This window comes from Chiloscyllium plagiosum, chromosome 19 (assembly GCF_004010195.1).
Source record: "Chiloscyllium plagiosum isolate BGI_BamShark_2017 chromosome 19, ASM401019v2, whole genome shotgun sequence".
Lineage (NCBI taxonomy): Eukaryota > Metazoa > Chordata > Chondrichthyes > Orectolobiformes > Hemiscylliidae > Chiloscyllium > Chiloscyllium plagiosum.
The window spans coordinates 36439412-36457672 of record NC_057728.1 but is presented as its reverse complement, the minus strand read 5'-3'; positions in this window follow the sequence as shown (position 1 = coordinate 36457672).

Below are 18261 nucleotides of genomic sequence, written 5' to 3'. Positions count from 1 at the left end.
ATAAGCTGCCAGAGGAAGTGGTGGAGGCTGGTACAATTGCAACATTTAAGAGGCATTTGGATGGGTATATGAATAGGAAAGGTTTGGAAGGATATGGGCCGGGTGCTGGCAGGTGGGACCAGATTGGGTTGGGATATCTGGTTGGCATGGACAGGTTGGACCGAAGGGTCTGTTTCCATGCTGTACATCTCTATGACTCCTTGACTCTATTTGAACATGGACTGCTTCAGTATCTGAGGAGTCACAAATGGGGCTAAATACTGTGTCATCATTCGCAAACATCCCCACTTCTGATCTTATGATGGAGTGAAGGTCATTAATGAAACAGCTGTAGATGGTTGAGCATAGGATAGTACCTTGAAGAATTTCCGCAGAGATGTCTGAAAGCTAAGATGACTGACCTCCAGAAACAACCATCTTCCTATGTGCCAGGTAGAGTTTGTCCCCTGATACCGTCCGATTCCAGTTTTGTTCGGGATCCTTGATACCACACTTGGTCAAATGCAAACTTGATGTTAAGGGCTGTCACTCTAACTTCATCTCTAGAATTCAACTCTTTTGTCAATAGACTATAATGAGGTCAGGAGCTGAGTGGCTCTGGCAGAACCCAAACTGGGCGTCACTGAGCAGGTTATTGCTGAACGGGTGCTGCTAGATAGCACTGTTGATGACATCTTCCATCACTTTTCTGATGATTGAGAGTAGACTGATAGGGCAGAAATTGGCTGGGTTTGATTTGTTTTTTTGTCTGGAGAATAAACCTGGGCAATTGTGTGTGTGGTCAGGTAGATGCCAGTGTTGTGGCTGCACTGGAAGAACTTGGCTCACGGAACAGCAAGTTCTGGGGCACAAATAATCACAAAGAATATACATAATGAAAACGTAATTGCTGCATTCATGAATAAACATCGACAAACTTGCAGCTCCGTGAAGGTATATGCAGGATATATATGGATAGAAGTAGATTATTGGGCTTGTTTCACCAGTGTATGTACATCATCATTATCCATAACCTTTTTTTGGCTTTTGGATTTGCATGTCACTGACCAGGCCAGGAATAACTCCCCATCCCTATTTGCCAAAAAGCAATTTATAGGCATAACAAAATAGTAGCATTATTGATTAGAAAGTATTAATTATCTCTTTAGCTATTTTTCTGACTGAACTAGCTTGCTTAAAGTGCTCAGTGCTTAAAGCATTTGAATTGTCTCATTAAGATGAGAGTGGTGCTGGAAAAACACTGCATACTGCTCCTCGGATGCTGCCTGATCTGCTGTGTTTTTCCAGCACCACTCTAATGCTGGTTTCCAGCATCTGCAGTCATTGTTTTTACTCAATTCTCGTTAAGAACAAATTCAGTTTCTCTGCATTGTCTAGTTTGACATCCAAGTTTCATGATCACAGTTCCGCATCAGTAATCAGTGAACGGCACGGTGGCACAGTGGTTAGCACTGCTGCCTCACAGCGCCAGACACCCGGGTTCAATTCCCGCCTCAGGCGACTGTCTGTGTGGAGTTTGCACATTCTCCCCGTGTCTGTGTGGGTTTCCTCTGGGTGCTCCGGTTTCCTCCCTCAGTCCAAAGATGTGCAGGTCAGGTGAATTGGCCATGCTAAATTGCCCGTAGTGTTAGGTAAGGGGTAAATGTATGGGTGGGTTACGCTTTGGCGGGTCGGTGTGGACTTGTTGGGCCAAAGGGCCTGTTTCCACAATGTAATGTAATGTAATCTAATCTAATTATTCGGAATCTTGACTTTTCTGGCTGACATGAACTCTAACTGTGCCTCACCTCTCTTTATAAGGCAGAATTAGCACAATTATTGGTTTTGTTAATGCTAATGCTTTAACTGAACCTAAGTTCACAATGCCACACATCAGGAAGAAACAATCTCATATCAGAGAAACTCTTCAATGGTCCCTATTAATTGTATCAGTGTTTTCCTGCTCAGTGGAGCAGTATTGGATGATGTGATTGGTTCTGTCATGTAGTGCAAAATAAGTTTTGACTGGACAGCCAGGATAACAGCCAGAACAGAATTTGTGAACTTAATTGGCATGAATTAGAACAAAATATCAAAATAGGGTCTTTAGAAATCAGTTAACATCCAACTTTGTGTTGATATTTCTTTTAATGGGTCCCTTTTAAAAATGCTGGCAATTTTACTCTATGTATATAATCAATGCTTTTTGCTTAAATAATGCAAGGCACCAGACAGACCACAGCTGGAATACTGTGAACGCTTTTGGGTCCGTTATCTAAGGAAGATATATTGGCACTGAAGGCAGTCCAGTGAAGGTTCACCAGGCTGATAGGGTGTGGAAAGACTTTCCCCTTGTGGGATAGTTTAGGACCAGAGGACTCAATCTCACAATAAGGAGTTGCATATTTAAGATGCAAATAAAGAGGAAGTTCATCCCTCAGATGGTAGTGAACTTTTTGAATTCTTTAGGACATGCTGTTGAGGTTGGGTTATTAAAAGTATATTCAAGGCTGAGATAGATTTTTAATCAGTAAGGGAATCATGGTTTTGTAGGGAAAAGGCAGGAAAGTGGAATTTCCAGAACAACCATGATCTCATTCAATGGAAGGAGCAGACTCGATGGGCTGAATGGCCTACTTCTTCACCTGTATCTTATGGTCTTATGGCACGATGGGGTCAATTGATTCCCTTTATAAGAGATGACTTTATGATTGAATGAACGATATCTGAACAAAGAATCAGAATCTTAAAAGAGCGAGAAAATAGGACTTTAAACAAAAACACAGGCTTTTAAAAAAAATGTTCAAGGTAAATGAATGAAACCAATAATTAGAAACAAGTCAATATAATTGTAAGGTAAAAGGTTGAAATTCTCGTGTTAAAAGTAACATTTGATCAGCAGTTTCCAGTGGCAGAAGGGTCATTAACAGAGAACAGGGTTTTAAGATTATTGACAAAAGAACTGGATGCAACATGACCAGTAATTTTACACATACCGCTGCTCCAAATCAGAAATATACTGACTGAAGGAGCGGTGGAAGCAGAACAACTTATAAGAGATTTGGATATGTATTTGAAGAACAATGAATTGCAGTTCTCTGGGGAAGGGGCTCAGGAAGGGAACTAATTGGCTAGCTCTCCCAAAGGGCTGGCACAGGCATAATGTGTTAAATATGTGGATCTTTGATGATTCTATGAAGTACTGAAAAAAAAATGAAAACGCAGAAAACCAAGATCTGTCAGAAAAGAAAGCAAAAGGAGAAAAAACAAAAAGAAAGCTGATAACACTATAATAAAGTGAAAGAATTAAAAAGGAAATAATAAAAGTTCATTTTTTTATTTGTCTTATATCAATACTAAACTGTGGGACAGGGCATAAATTTCCAGTATATGTGTGTCACTGATTTTATTGTCTTTAAAACAATGTTAGAAAATTATCCTTTGGACAATATGATATAGTACTCAATTTTGGCAGTCAGCAATGCTTTAACTGTTATTTTTTAAATTTTGGAATGGGAAGTTATGACTCATTTTTCCACAAAGTGCTGATAGAACATCGTGGTACACGAGCCAAGCCATTCACTGTACTTTTAGATGGATGTAAAGATATATACATTCTTCTCAGTTTCCCAGATTCCTAGCCCTGTGAAAAAAAACACGCACTAAAATAATGAGTCACTTAAAAAAAAAATCTCAGCAAATTATCTTTGCAGCTGTGGAAACCATGTTTGTTTTGTTCATAACATCAGGTAAGAGGGAAAATATAACTCACCCGGTTCAGATGGGGAAGCAAAAACAAGATCATTCATTCAATGTTATCACCAGGTGTTTTACACTTAACATCAATTACACTTCAGTCAAATATGCTTTGTATTGTCCTTCAAACTCACATCACATATGGCATCCTTCCATTATTACATAATTTGGAGATGCCGGTGTTGGACTGGGGTATACAAAGTTAAAAATCACACAACACCAGGTTACAATCCAACAGGTTTAATTGGAAGCACCAGCTTTCGGAACACTGCTCCTTCATCAGGTGGTTGTGTATTCATATTGTGAATGGCAGTGAACAACAACTAATGGAAGAGAATACGCTATGTATTTCTCTATTCTTGATAATTGTTAAGCCAAGTATATTGGTACAAAAGGCAAGCCAAAGTAGTGCAACCATCTTCGACCAGAAGTGTTGAGCCCATCTCAACCTTCTCCTGAGGTCCACACTATCTGGAAAATCAATCTTTGGCCAATTCAATTCAGTTTATGTGACACCAAAAACAGCTGATCATACTTGATCCAGCAAAGATAATGGGCTCCAAGGACATCTCAGTCATAGTACTGAAGCTTTATATTTCAGAACTAGCCATATCTCTTGTCAAGCTGTTACAGTACAGCTGCAGCACAGGCATCGACTCAAGAAAGTGAAAAATTCCTCAGGTATGTTTTGTGCCCATGAAACTGGACAAATCTAATCCAATTATCATTACCCATCAGCTCACTCTCAATCATCAGTAAACTAATGGAACAATAGTGCTAACCAGTATCACTTTTTACCCATAACTTGTTCAGATGCTCATGGCAACTAACAGTGTTTTTCTGTAGCAAGGACAGTGTGCTCAGTAATAAGCAGCCTTGGAAGCAGTCCAGAGGCATGGACATGGTCAGTCAGCTGCTTGTGGTGGTCAGAGTCAAGATACACTCCACATAAGGGGTGAGGAGCCAAACTATGGGCAACCCAACACCCAGCTTGACTCTTCCAGCCTGATAATGGGCTGCTTTCTTATGGAATAAGAGACAAAGGAAGTGTAAGAGCAAGCAATTCCCCAGCAATGAATAGGCAGTACAGCGGGCATATAGAGTTAGTGGTGGTGTTGGTGTGCGTGAGAGCGACTAAAGAAAAATGTTGCAGATGATATTGAGAGTGATGGAACATAAGCCTTGGCAGGTCATGGGTACAGTAGCAGAGATAGAGTGAGTGTAAGATATTGGAGAGAAGATAGTGGCACGTACATTAGCAAAGTGGAGAGCAGTTTGACTTTCTTCTAAGATTACCGTGCACTTTTCCAGGTGGCTGAGACTGCATTGACTTGGATAGCAACCTTGAATCAAGCTGTCATGGTTTGGTGTCATGGTCTCCTCTATTAATCTTGGGGAAGCAAATGTTCTGCCCGTGGACCTGTCCACCAGGACTACCGGGTCATTGCCCGTAAAGCAAGGTGCCAATTATCCCTTCTCTGTCATGTCGGGGGCAAATGTCCAAAGCATCACAAGACAGCTCCAGATGGATAGTGCTTACCTGGGTGTAGGATAGCCTTTTAAATATGGTACTGATATCAGGAATGCTGGACAATTCTGGGATATCTTGCGGTAGCGAGTTGTTCAGAGTACAATATGTAGTAGAATGGGCTAGAATCAGACAAGAGGAGAACATGGCAAAAGAATAAATTTGAGAAACTTTCCATGAAACTTGACAAACTTGACACACAAAAAAAGGGTAAAGTTCAGCCAGTGTATATGATCATTCTTCCTACATAATACACAATTAATCTCTCCTTTCAGTGAAAGTCATTATAGCTCCAAGCAGCATAAGCTGGTCTTTCGAGTGAGACATCTCGTAGTGAGCTTATCCTGAGGGTTACCGTTGCTCAGGTAACGACGTTGAGTCAATGGTGACTTCAGCTGGTGCAGGAATTGAACCTGACTATTGGCATCGCTCACCAGCCATCCAGCCAATCAGTTAACCATCCACCTTCTTTGAAGTGTGCCCAGGTCACTCAATCTCCCTGCTCATTTAGAGTTCAAACTAGTCACTACTCATAATCAGACGATACTTAGCTATTTATAGAAGCTGTTCAATTGATAACATGACACTCTAGTCTGATGAGTGTCAGCATTGTGTTTCACAATTGTATCAAACACATCTTTCTCTTGAACATGTAGAAAACAACCCAGGAGAGAATGGCTGTAATACAAGTAGAGTTCACAGATCCTGACAGTAAAGTAAGCTGCCACAGCAAAATCATGACGTCATCAGAATCCCAGGTTTATGCTACCTAATATCTTTACTTTTTACATAGCCAATTAATACTTAGCGCTTTCATGTTCGACCAATTGCACTCAAACTTAATTATCTGCTTCACAATGTCTGCTGTGCTTTGAATTTCACAGGTAGCTTTCCTTGTACAGCCTTAGAAAATGCTAGAGAACAGGTTTTAAACCTTTGCAGCATTTGATAAGACTTAAAACTATTTTTGAATTCGTCTGAACCACTTATCTTACAGTTCAGCTATTCTCCTCAGATTCAGTCTCTATGAAAGCTGTCATGTGATCCCTCACTCCCTTTGAACTTGTGTGCCTTTATCTATTCAATATCTATATACAGTAACTAACTAAAGCAAGTTTAGGATGAAACAGGCACCAAAGATAGCCCACTTTGGCTTACTGAATATATTCACATCATCACCTTTAGAAAGTGTTAGAATAAACACTATAATGCCTTAAGCTATGAACTATTAAATAAATATGTAATGGGTGAGAAAACAGTAGCAAAGATAAATCTAAACTTTAACTTAAGTCAATTTAAATTTGGGTTTAGTCTTTTTATTTCACATAATCGTGGAAGCTTTCTGGTATGGAAGGAGCCCATTTGGCTCACCATATCTACCAGTTTTGCATAACAATATGAGAAATTACTTTATTTATTGTTAACAGTGCTACTTATGTGCCTTGCAAATTTGTAATATTACCATCGAAAATTAGCTAGGAATTGCTTGTTGCAGGTGAGCTGAACATTATCATTTAAAGAAAGTGATCTTAAGTTAAGGCTTACTACACATTGCCATGAATATTGTATTATAATTTATTTAATACAAACTTTATTATTATTCTATCTTTCATTGTGGACAATAACAAGGAACAAAGAAAATTACAGCAGAGGAACAGGCCCTTCGGCTCTCCAAGCTTGCACCAATCCAGATCCTCTATCTCAATCTGTCACCTATTTTCTAAGGGTCTGTTGCCCTCTGCTCCCAGCCCATTCATGTATCCATGTAGATACATCTTAAATGATGCAATCATGCCTGCCTCTACTACCTCCGCTGGCAACGCACCCACTGCATAAAGAACTTTCCATGCATATCTCACTGAAACTTCTCCCCTCTCACTTTGAAGTCATGAACCTTAGTAATAGAGCCCTCCACTCTGGTAAAAAGCTCCTTGCTATCCACCTTGTCTATATCTCTCATGATTTTGTAGACCTCAACCTTCATCTTTCTAATGAAAATATTCCTAATCTATTCAACCTCCATTCATAGCTAGTGCCCTCCATACCAGGCAACATCCTACTGAACCTCCTCTGCACCCTCTCCAAAGCATCCACATCCTTTTGGTAATCTGGCGACCAGAACTGTTACCCAGTATTCCACATGTGGCCGAACCAAAGTCTTATACATGATCTGCCAACTCTTGTACTCAATACCCTGTCCAATGAAGGAAAGCATGCCGTATGCCTTCTTGAATACTCTATTGACTTGCATTGCCACCTTCAGGGAACAATGAACCTGAACACCCAGATCTCTCTGTATATCAATTTTTCACAGGACTTTTCCACTTACTGTATAGTTCACTCTTGAATTGGATCTTCCAAAATGCATCACCTCGCATTTGCCCAGATTGAACTCCATCTGCCATTTCTCTGCCCAACTCTCCAATCAATCTATATACTGCTGTATTCTCTGACAGTCCCCTTCACTATCTGCTACTCCACCAATCCTAGTGTCATCTGCAAACTTGCTAATCAGACCACCTATACTTTGCTCCAAATCTTTTATGTATATCACAAATACAAGTGGTCCCAGCAAGGATCCCTGTGGAACACCACTGGTCACAGGTCTCCATTTTGAGAATCTCCCTTCCACTACTACCTCTGTTTCCTGTTTCCCAGTCAGTTCTCTATCCATATAGCTAGTACACCCTGGACTCCATGCAACTTCACCTTCTCCATCAGCCGACCATGGTGAACTTTATGAAACACCTTTCTGAAGTCCATGTATATGACATCTACAACCCTTCCCTCATCAATCAACTATATCACTTGGGCCAAGAATTCCTCTACGTTGGTAAGACATGACCTTACCTGCACAAACTCGTGTTGCCTATCACTGATAAGCCCATTCTCTTCCAAATGAGAATAGATCCTAGACCTCAGTACCTTCCCCAGCACCTTCCCTACCACTGAAATCAGGTTCATCAGTCTATAATTACCTGGATTACCCCTGCTACCCTTCTTGAAGAAGGGGACAACATTAGCAATTCTCCAGTCCTCTGGGACCTCACCCATGTTTAAGGATGCCGCAAACATATCTGTTAAGGCCTGAGGTATTTTCTCTCTCACATTCCTCAGTAACCTGGGATAGATCCCATCCAGATGTGAGGACAGATCCCATCCAGACCTGGGGACCTTTCCACCTTAATGCCTTTTAAAATACCCAACATTTCCTCCATACTTATGCCAACTTGACCTAGAGTAATCAAAGCAAAATCTAAGCAAAGCAATCGCATATTGCCCATCATAGTTGATCTTAAGAAGGTGAAGGTTTTGAAATGTGACAACATGTATGGCCTTGGGAATAAATCAGATGGAATTTTCTGGGCTTGCCTGTAGCACAGACACTGAAACTTAACTGAGCAAGATGCAAAATTCACTTTTCCAATGTCTAGTTAAACATATATTATTAACTTTATAGTGGTTCAACGTTCCCAACCTTCATGGTCAAGAACACATTTTGCTTTCATTGGTATGTCATGAATGATACACATGTCTGTTGAAATTATGTTCATGGGCACAAGCCAAAAAGCACAAACCCAACTATATATCTGAGATGTGTAGCGAGCAGAGTAGACTTCTTCCTTTAAACTCTGATGAGTGCAAACTTCTTCAGTTACTTGGCTCCCTGATAATCAAGCTATTTCTTTACCTAAATGTTCACAGTATTAGGTGTGAAGCTTCTCCATGTTGATTAACTCATGAGAAGTCCCAGTCTGATGCAGTCTGGCTTGTTGTTAAAGATGTTGGCTATGAAAGATAGTCTGACCAGGCCAAAGGGCCCACTGAGATGAGGCAGCCACAATGCCTGATGCTAGTAAATCCAACTGGGATAAGCATGTTGGGGCTCAACTCAAAAGGCCATCTTTTGTGGCCGTGTACTTAATGCATTAAAGCATTGTGAAAAACAGAGATATGTACATCGTCCTCATTTTGATGAAAATCAATGACCTGATGGCATATGAGATACTGAGTATTATAGCTCCTTTGGCTGTCTGAAGTATGAACCCTGGGAGACAGTAGTACATATCTTGGCAGAGTACAAAATATCACTCATCTGCTTGTGGCACTGGAGCATAGCCACCCAGAGGCACTGACCTCTGCAGCTACTGCTGTCCAAGCTGCTTTAATTGGTTGGAATGGCCTACTGATCCCATCCTTAGGGAAAATAGCTTCCCTTCTCCCCACACACATCACTAGTATGGACATTGCTATTTATATGATCATTGATATCTGCAGGGATGGAGGTGATGGACAGAGGTTGAAAATGATTCTCGGTTGCAGAGAGTTAAATGCTATCTGCTTTTAAAGAAGGCACCTGGATGGTCCGCACATCCTTCAGAGTATCCTGCACATAAAATTTAGCATGCCTGAATATGTAAAGTGCTGAGGAGAGAATAATTGTATGGGAAACCCAACCAATCCTCTATTGAAAACAAATCTTGCTTTCAAGCCTGTCTCCACAATAAGTCTCAGAGAAAGAAAATTCCAAGTAGTATGTCTGAGACGTCATGAGCTGTAATCTCAAATATTTTATGTGTTAATTTGGCTGTTGGAAAGACAACGTGGTAGATTGTGCAGTGTATAGATCAGTAGTACAGCACTTGTGTGTGAAATGCGCTGCCAGAGGAAGTGGTGAAGGCTGGTACAATTTCAACATTTAAAGGCATCCGGATGGGTATATGAACAGGAAGGGTTTAGAGGGATACAGGCCAAGTGCTGGCAAATGGGACTAGATTAACGTACGATATCTGGTTGGCATGGACGAATTGGACCAAAGGATCTGTTTCCATGCTGTACATCTCTAAGACTATGGACAGAACCCATTATCATAATATTGCAGTGGTAAGCCTTGGGATCAGACTCAGGATCAGGTTTACGCTGGCTCCTAACACTTTGGGGTAACTTTCAAGCTATGGCAAGGGCAGTACTGGTGGCATTAAATTGGCTGGTGGTTATACTCCCCTACTAATTTTTCTTTCCACAGACTTCAGTGGAGGTTAATGGAAGGCAAAATTGTATGCACTGTATAGTCAATGATCAGCTACTGTCAACTGTCCACTTCTACTGAGTGAAAACCTATCCCCCATTTTATTCAGGTTTGGCACCAGTGGGAGCCCAGGGGAAGCCAGATGTTTCCTCTGAACAGCAATAGAAAGAAAACCAGTAAGAGTCCCCATGACTGTTTTCCTATACTTTCTGGAGGTCAGTGTATCAAAGATATTGGCAAGGATCTGGGAGTGGATTGCTCAGCTTCCACCTTCCAAGCTTCTCAACCGAGACTAATAAATGCGTGGAAAATAGAGGGGGAGATGGGGGGGAAAGAAAATATAAGGAATTCCCTCTATCAAAGAAAATCCAGGACAGAAACATTTTGAAATTACAAGTCTATTAATCTGCCATAAAGCAGTGCAGCATATCTCATGAGCATAAAAAGAAAAAATGTAGTGCAGTCTGGATGTTCTATTTCTAGTAACATCTCTGTTCTTTCTCTGAGTCATAGGCAACAAGAGTAGCTTTGTTCCAAGCACTTCTCTTTGTCAACTCTGTTTCTATTCAAAATGAGCTTTGTCGTCAGTAAAATAGTGCACAGCCAGTGTATCGGATTTTCTGGAGTCAGTTTTAATTACTAAATCAACAATTTGTATTTAGATAATGTCTGTAATGACACATCCCAAGATGCTTCACAATAACATTATAAAATTAAATATGATATTGTAGGCTGTGACCCCCTTGCCAGAGCTTACATCGAGGTAAGAGAAAGGAAATTGTATTTATCTTCAGTTTTTTAAGAACTACAGGCTGCAACTGAAGGGGCATGGTTTTGACAACTGTGAACATTTTATAGAGAATGTAGTATGCTCTTAACTTATTTGTCAAGGTTCATGATTAAGGAAATGTTTGGATTACATGAAATTTCCACATATCAGAATAGATTCAAATTGTGAGAGGGATTTGAAAATAATTCTCTTGGATTAATTCTCTTGTGAGTACCCATTTTGGACACACTTTGTGTGTATAAACATTAAGGTCCATGGGGATTATAAACTGACTTTCTTCCAGTTCAAGAGAGTCCTATTTAAGTTGTACTATGCTCCACTTATCATTTTCCTCCATTCACACATGAGTAAAAGTTCATCTGAAGCCTTCAGAAAAAGAAGAGTTGGGGACAAAGAAAGAGAGTGAGAGAGATAAACCATAACAATTTACATCAGCATGAAGCCACACAAGGAGATAACAGAGCAGGTGAGGTAAACTACATAAAAACGATAAGATTTGTGGAGCCACTTAAAAGGAAGAGCGAGGAGGTGCAGTTTGAGGAGGGAAAGCCAGTGCTGAGAATATGGGGAGCTGAAGACCGGAATGCTTAAAAGGGCATTTCTGAACGAAGACAGTTATCTGATTCACCTTCAAGTACTTGCAGTGGCATTTCTGGTGCTCTACTGCTTTCCATACAAACTGGATTTTACAAAGTCACGGCTCTTGCCATCAGGTTTTCACCAAACACCTCAGGAGAAAGAAGATGAAAGGAGGAGGCACCCATTAACCAAAGCTTGGGCAGGCTTTTCAGGAATGGATTCTGATTTGGGATGACCTCAAAACTCCACGATTCCTCCACAAATCCTCGTCTTTTTATTCCTCTGCGAAGCACCATCACAGACCCCTTTGGCGTAAACTTCAACATTAAAGACACCACAAAAAAAATCCCTAAAACTTTATCCAACACTACCGTCAATTGAACTGAACTGATTACTGTTATGTTTCCCTTCAATGCCTTTGCCTGACTGAGTATTCTTACAGGAGAAAGTGGGGACGACAGATGTTGGAGAGTCAGAGTTTAAAAGTGTGTACTGGAAAAGCACAGCATGTCAGGCAGCATCCAAGGAGCAGGAGAATCAATGTTTTGTGCATCAGGAGTGTTGGACGGGGAAGGGTGCTGAGAGATAAATAGGAGGGTGGGGCTGGGGGGGAAGGTAGCTGTGAAGGTGATAGGTGGATGCAGATGGGGGGTAATTGTGGTAGGTTGATGGGGAGGGTGGAGAGGATAGGTAGATGGACAGGTAGGACAGGTCAAGAAAGTTGGAGGGTTGGATCTGAAATGAGGTGGGGGAGGGGAGACTTGGAAACTAGTCAATTCGACGTCAATGCCTTGTGGTTGGAGGGTCCCAAGGTAGAAGATGAGGCGCCCTTCCTCCAGTCATTAGGTGGCTTGGATTTGACGGTGGAGGATACCCAGGACTTGGATATGGAGTGGGAGGGGAGTTGAAGTGGTCAGCCACAGGGTGGTGCAGTTTTTTGGTTTGTGTGTCCTGGGTATGTTCCCTGAAATGCGCCATGAGTGTCCCATCCTGTCTCCCCAATGTAGAGGAGACCACATTGAGAGCAACGGACACTGTAGGTGAGGTAGGTGGATGTGCAGGAAAATGTCTGCCGGATGTGAAAAGACCCTTGGGGCCTTGGATGGAGGTGAGCGGGTAGGTGTGGGCACAGGTTTAAAACTGGCAGAACAGTTGCCGGGTATGGAGGGTGGGTTGGCAGAGGTGTCGACCTAATGAGGGATTCGCAGAGAGAACGGTCTCTGCAGAACACAGTTAGGGGTGGGGAGGGAAATATCTCTTTGGTGATGGAGTCTGATTGTAGGTGGTGGAAATGGCGGAGGATGATGCGCTGTATCCGGAGATTAGTGAGGTGAAAGGTGAGGACCAGGTGATTCTATGCTTGTTGCAGTTGGAAGAGAGGAGTACAAGGGCAGAGGTGCAGGAAGACGAGGAGATGTGGTAAAGGGCATTGTTGATCACTTGGGATGGGGAAATTGTGGTCCTTGAAGTAGGAAGCCCTCTGGAATGTTCTGGAGTGGAATTGCTCCTTCTGGGAGCAGGTACGGTGAAGGCAGAGCAACTGAGAGTAAGGGATTGTGTTTTTACAGGAGGGCGGAGTGGGAGGAGGTGTAGTCCAGATAGCTGTGGGAGTCAATGGGTTTGAAATAGATGTCTGTGTTGAGTCGGTCGGTGGAAATGGAGACATCCAGGAAGGGGAGTGAGGTGTCCGAAATGGTCCGGGTGAATTTAAGGTCACGTGGAAAGTGTTAGTGAAGTTGATGAACTGTTCAATCTCCTCGTGGGAGCATAAGGTGGCACCGATACAGTCGTCAATGTAGCAGAGGAAAATGTAGGGGATGGTGCTACTGCAGAAGATGGACTGTTCCACGTTTCTACGAAGAGGCAGGCATAGCTGGGCCCATCTGGATGCCCATGGCTACCCCTTTGGTCAGAAGGAAGTGGGAGGATTCTTATGCTGTATTAAGCCAATGGTTGGTGGCTGATTTTTATCTGAGAAACTGCAGCTGTATGTGCAGGGCGCTGTTCTGCAGCTCGGAGAGTTGAGGCCATGACTTTAGAATATATCTGCTCACGCATAGATGGTATCAGTCTGGTCGTGGATGGCTGTGAGTGGTAGACAGGGGATGCTGCTGGAGTGACAGTCGTAGGAACATAATTACCGTCATCTTGCGAAAGAAGAGCAAGTTTATATTCTTCACGACAACCAGCATTTCTAAGGATGGAACCTCAGAAATGCTGATGGATTTGCTGGAGCATAGATTGCCGAGATGCTGCAAGCCCCTTAGAGCAGTGGTATCTGTTGCTATGATGACAGCTGCCTAAACTAACATAGCACCAAGCTAGGGCCCCATGGTGATTCTCAGTCTAAACCTATGCTACAGCCCTATGGTGTTGGATAGTTTCTGTCTGTGTTTCAATGGAAGATTTCACTTAACCTACTAATAGATTTGGCTCTGAAGGGAAAAACAATTTGGACAGGATTCAAACCAGGGTCTCAGAGTTGTCAAACTAATTATTTCATCATTGTTACAAACTAATTAGTAACAAATAAACACCACATTGAATCTGCAATGACTTGCATCAACATTTGTAATTACAGTTGCCACATGTAACTTTTGAACTTTTAAATTATTTCTATGCACAATGTCTACAGAAAAAACTTACGTGGGAATGTGACAATTTGATGTTTCTATATTTGATGGTTGCTTTTCAGGAGAAGAGTTTCTGGCACTTTACCTTGTATTCAATGTATAAATAGATGCAGTTTACACATTAATAGTGATTGAACTGACTATTGAGATTTGAATGCAAATTATTCTTCAGAGAGATGAAAACAAACACCAGAAAAGGCTATTGCATTGTGCGGCCTTTATAAAAGAGCTGTCCACTTGATCTCTGTACTCTTTCCTTACCTTTCTAAATGATTTATCTGTCTGGCAAAAGTTTATCATTACTTCTCTCTTTATTCTTTTAGTGATGACCTTAAACTTGTTTACTTCCTGACTGGTAAAAACAATTTCCTACTTATTCAAAATGATTCATGATATTGGACAACTCTATTTAGTCTCTTTCGTAAGGTTGAGGTTGATGTTCCTGATCCTTACCCCAGAAAACACCAATTTTACCAGGGCAAAAGTCTTGTAAAGAAATTGAAATGATTGATTCAGGTTTTCACCCATTTTAGGTTGTAACATGTGTTCTAAAGCTTTCTGACTTACAGGGCAGTGCTGTTAGACCTGAACTTGTGTTTACACAATGCACATTAGGGAAGAGGAAGCCATTCACTAAGCACTGCGCAATGAATATCATTGAGAGATATGGTACTGTGGGGTGGACTGCAGATATGAAAGATATTAGCTGTCAGAAAGCCCCTGGCACATAAGTTCATAACTGGCTCAAAATGGTTGGGGAACTCCAAAAGTATGCCCTTTGATAAGGGCTGCGGGATAATACTAACTATGACTTTATGCTTGCTTAGCATGAAATAAGTGAGCTTTGATCCTGCCCACCTTTGCTTCTTAAATCTCCCCCTTGCATCATGCCTAACAAATAAATGCTGCTTGCGTCAGTCCCTCACCTCTTCCTCCTTAACCATGCCACTAACAGCTAACTCTTGTAGCTCTCTTCCACTTTATTTTCTCAAGTTCCCATTGGCCCACAGGGCCAGAACTACATCTTTCCCCAATTTCCAGCCTGTCCTAACTGTCTCCACTGAAACACCAGCTCAAAGACTAGCACCCAGCATACATTAGAATCTTAGAGCAGGAACTTTATATGCACAAGTTTGCGGAAGCATTTCTTTGGAGATATTCTCACATCTTAGGTCTGCTGAAGAGAACAGAGGTGAAAGTGATGATATTGATGTCCAAGTGCTGGCCTACAATTCCTAGTTCCAAACATGGCAGAATTCTGTCATTGTCCCCCTGAAGTACCAGAGTGACTGAAACACTGCTTCTGTGTAAAGCTGAGGTTTATCCTTCTTCACACTTTCGTTATCTTTAATTTGATTCTTACAATGTATTCCTTGCTGGCCTCCATTGCTCTGTAAACTTGAGGTCATCCAAAACTCTGCTGTCCTCATCCTAACTTACACAAAGTTCCATTCATCCACCACGTTCATGTTTTCTGACTTATGTTAGCAATGAACAAACAACACCTCAACTTTAAACGTTTGTGTTTTTAAATCTTCCCCTCAGCATATCCCTGTAACTTTCCCAGTCCTTTAACCAAACAAGTTATCTGCAATCCTTTAACTCTGGCCTCTCGACCAACTTCTATTTTTATCATTCTATCATAGGCAGTCATGGCTTCTGGTGCTGAGATACTAAGCTCTGGAATTGTCTTCCTAAACCTCTCTTATCTTTCTTTTCTCCTTTAAAGATGCGCTGAGAATGTACTTCTTTGATGAAGAAAATGGCCATCTGTCATAATACATCCCTTTGTGACTTAGCACCTTGAGGGCATTTTGCTACATTAAAGCTGCTATATAAATACAAGCTGTTTTAGTCAATATAGTTTCTGTACAATCTCATGTTGAAGGACTTTGTTTGTTCTCTGTTCCCTCCCCCATTTCTAACAGCTTGTGCAGCCTGCTGTTGCCTTCTTTGTTGCTGCTTTGTGTCATAGCCCCAAAGGCAAACCAAACAAAATGCTCATTTCCAACATGGTCATGATAACCAATGTGTAAGACCTCCAAAAAAAAAATCAATTTTCTAGTGTAGGTCAGTGAAAACAGGAGCTAATTAAACTATCAAGTCTAATCAGAGCCTTAGACACTTTCTCATCAACCTGTTACCACAAATGCAGGCCTCCTCATCTGGACCAGGTGGGACTCAAATGCAGGCCTCCTCATCTAGGGGTAGGGATACCACCACTTTGTCATAAAAACTCTTTAATCTAGAACTTACTTTATTAGAGATGAGTATTCTTTTAAATGATAATTCTGTCATATGCTTCCCAACTATTTAGGAAATTATTTCCTGATCCTAATAAAGAAAATCAGGCACTTCCATGTATAATTTTAGCAAATCATTCCTTAGGATGCAATACAGTTATTTTAATATTAATTATAATATTAAATCTTAATATTTATCCTATGCTGCATTCTTCACAGACTGTCAACAAGGTTCCCTAAAATATCTCAGGCCCAATTTAGCAATGGTCACAGAGTCATAGAGATGTACAGCATGGAAGCAGACCCTTCGGTCCAACTCATCCATGCTGACCAGATATCCTAACATAATCTAATCCCATTTGCCAGCAATTGGCCCATATCCCTCCAAACCTTTCCTATTCATATATCCATCCAAATGCCTTTTAAATGTTGCAATTGTACCAGCCTCCACCACTTCCTCTGGTAGGTCATTCCATACACCTTCACAAGGTGAATATACGCCATCGCTTTGCTAGTCTTTGATGCCAATTTCATGCCAGAAAAACCGGGGGGGGGACAATGTGAAATTCACCCCCCCCCCCTTATTGGCAGCCCAACAAAGCTGTACCTCATTTATCCTGCCCATTCTGCAGGGAACCAATATTCCACCAAACTTCCCTTTGTTAAGTATAACTGAACTGTTGCAAAGCAACAGAACCTTTGAGTTTGCAGCATGATTGCGCAGTTGTATATCTTAAAGGCACAGCTGCTTGTGTGTGACCTATTTGTCCCTTTTGCAGTAAGTTCTAAATGTTACAAATCAGAACATGTGCAATTTAGAAGGAGAAGAAATAGACAGTGCTGGAGAAATGCAGCAAGTTTGGCACCATCTGTGGAGAGAGAAACAAAGTTAATATTTCAAAACCAATATGACTCCTCTTTAGAAATGTGCCATTTTCCTGGAAAGGGGCTGCTCAGTGAGTGGTTGGGTTAAAATTACTCCCTTAATGTATTCTGGTGAAGCAGTATTTTGTTGTTGCAGAAGTTGTTTTTATCTGCCTAATTTGTGAGGCCTACCAGCATTACTGAAGATAAAAAAAACCCCACATTTAAATGGCACCCTCAGGTGATCACCACGTACTTTACAGCCAAATAACTGATGTAAGACATCAAAAAGCAATTTGCAAACAGCAAGCTCACACAAACAGAAGTGTGGAAATGGTCAGATAAACCTTTCTTTAATTAAATTTCATTGAGAGATAAATATTGGCCAGGACACCAAGAGAAACCTCCATATTCTTCTTCAAATTATGTCACTGATACTATTATGGCTGGCTGAGAAAGTAGATGGGGCCTTTGCTTTGTGTCTCATATGAAAGATGGACCTCCAATAGTCAGTACATTCACCAGAACTGCAGTGAAGTACCAGCCTTGATTTTTGAGCGCAGGTGTCTGGGATACTAAGTGAACTCACAACAGTCTCATTGTGAGTGCTATTCTGTATATCATCTGTAATTGCACTGGAGGCAGTTCTGAAAAGATTTACCAGATTAATTACAGAGATAAAAGGCTTGTTTTATGTGGAGAGATGGAGCAGTTTAGCCTCTACTTGTTAGAGATTAGAAAGATGAGAAATTATCTAACTGAAATTTATAAGATGCTTAAGGGGATTGACTAGACACAGAGCGTTTTACTCTTGTGAGGCAATCTAGAATAAGAGGTGATAGTTTTAGGTTATGGGTGGC